Source organism: Harmonia axyridis, chromosome X (assembly GCF_914767665.1).
Source record: "Harmonia axyridis chromosome X, icHarAxyr1.1, whole genome shotgun sequence".
Classification (NCBI taxonomy): domain Eukaryota; kingdom Metazoa; phylum Arthropoda; class Insecta; order Coleoptera; family Coccinellidae; genus Harmonia; species Harmonia axyridis.
The window spans coordinates 31,037,234-31,039,733 of NC_059508.1; the positions used below are offsets into that span (position 1 = coordinate 31,037,234).

Here is a 2,500-nt window from a genome sequence, read left to right on the forward strand (position 1 = left end):
ATTGTCCAGAAATGCCAGGATCCAACACGAAGGAAATAGGGCGATGATCACCGACACCAAGTCCGTCATAGACGCGCCAGCGCCCGACACAGTCCGCCAGTGCTGAAGTAGCCAGGGTTACATCAATATTTGATTCACCGTTGGGTGACCAAAATGTGGAAGGTTGGCCATGCGTATTGCAAATAACAAGGCGATGGTGAGCGATGAAATCCTCGAGGGAAGAACCCCGAGAGTCTCGTGAGTTGGAAAACCAGAGGGGGGACTTGGCGTTCGAGTCCATGCAGATAATGAACTGAGAAGTGTTTAGGGACGAAATCATATGATCCAGCTTATTCAGAAAGATATCTATATCCTGATTGAATTGGCAATAAACGTTGAAGAGATGAAATCTACGTGAACCGAAAGTAATGAGAGCAGCGGTGATATGAGTATCGCAAAACTGGAAAAGAGCGAAAATCTCCAAAGCAGGATCAAGGACAACAATTACCGACATCGGAATCCCCCCCTTAGATGAGATTACAGAAGAACGCAGACCAAGGCACCTGAGTTCTCCGAAGGCGTGGTACGGTTCCTGGATAACCAGGATACCCGATGACCACTGCATCGCTAGTTGACAGACCGCGGAAGTGACGGACGCCGAGCGCTGGGCATTAATCTGAATGAACTTTAGAGTACTCATTGTTGATAGTCAATGAGACCCTTATATCTGGCAAGTTGCTTTAGGTAGGATGGACATTCCCTATTTGAGGTATCGTGAGTTACCGCTACACCGCCGCCGGCAGACTTACAGTTGACACAGCATGGCTGGGATGATTTGACAGGGCAATCTTTGAAGGAATGACCGCTTTCAGCACAAAAACCGCAACACTTTGGCCTCTTGCACAATCCTGATGAATGACCGAACTGCTGACAGTTGAAACATCTCATAATGTTGAAGTGATCGACCGCATGATGTGAGCCCACATCCAGGAAGACTCGACCACGACCAAGCAAAATGGAACGAAGAGATGCGGGAACACTGACCACGAAATGTTCTCTATCCAAGAACCTGGATTTAAGGCGAGTGACCAGCCTAATCTGAGGGCGAAAAGCAGATCTCAATTCCTCACTGTCAACATTTTTTGTGAGAAGATCATCAATGAAGCGCTCCTCGACGATAATCTTAGGAACATCGAAGATTTTAATGCGGGGCTGAATCTTTTTCGGATCGGAACAGCTAAGCGTCTCCGAGGAAGCGACCGATTTCCTGATTACCGAAACATCGGTCTCAGAGGAAGCATCGATAATGACAGAACCGCTACGCAGCTTTCTGACGCTGTGGATGCGAACAGACGGTGACTTTCGCAACATGGATGCCACTGTGGACTTGACCTCATCTGCATCACTCGATATGGTAGAATTTATGATGATCGAATGAGTTTTAGGTGGAACAGGGGGAGACGATCTTAGAAGAGAGGTGGCGGCTACAGAGGCAAAAGAACGAGGGGGAACAGCAGGATCAGCCGCTGACGCAGCTGGACCAGAGTCTCTCTCCTCGAGGCGGCCCTCCAAATAGGAAATCCTAGATTGAGCAGAAGAATAAAGCTGCTCCACACGGCGAAAAGAAGCGAGAACGATTTCAATCTGTGCCTTCGGGATCTTAGCGGCAGACGAAAACAAAGTGGCCTCTAAATACCTTCTAACCGACGACATGGAGTCCGCAGTAGACAAAGAAAGATCAGGCGGCAGAGGAGAAAGACGACCGGATGCCGAACTTGAAGGAGAAGGCAAAGTTGGAGAAGAGACAGCGCTAGTCGACTGGGGTGGAGGAATAACCAACTTAGACAGACCATGAGAAGATCCCTGCGCCTTAGCATGAGAATCAGAAGAAGCAGGAGCAGGAGAGCGTGCGGATATAGAGGGAGCACGATCCCTCGTGACGGGTTTTTTAGAAGTTTGTGACATAGTAAATCCCACGAGAAGGGTCGAAAGGGAGGTCACTGAATGGCAGTGCGCCCTTACCAAACAGAAGGCTAAATTTCCCACCGGGTGCGCCAGGTGCCCGGTGGTGAGAAAGTTAAGGACCGGACATCCCACCGGCCATGCATCTTATCGGCACCTATCTCACCTTAAGATTCGGGGTTTTTACAGAGGTTATCTCCTCTTTGAGCCGGGTGATTAAGCCAAGCTCCCCATCCTGCCTAAGACATGACTAGATCAGGACGGTATATACAAGGTGGCGAGCCACCAGGTCCTAGGGTACCTCGGGTTTGGCGATCCCCGTAATGAACACCCGAAGATGTTCATCCCCTGAGGGAAGTAGGTAGGGACAGTGAGAATCTCGTTAATCCATTCATGCGCGTCACTAATTAGATGACGAGGCATTTGGCTACCTTAAGAGAGTCATAGTTACTCCCGCCGTTTACCCGCGCTTTTTTGAATTTCTTCACGTTGACATTCAGAGCACTGGGCAGAAATCACATTGCGTCAACACCCGCTGGGGCCATCGCAATGCTTTGTT

The 2,500-nt window shown here is 49.4% G+C and overlaps 1 pseudogene; it reads right to left on the minus strand.

The window, feature by feature from the left end:
* Positions 1-2,500, minus strand: part of LOC123688257 — an 8,878-nt pseudogene that overhangs the window by 3,803 nt on the left and 2,575 nt on the right.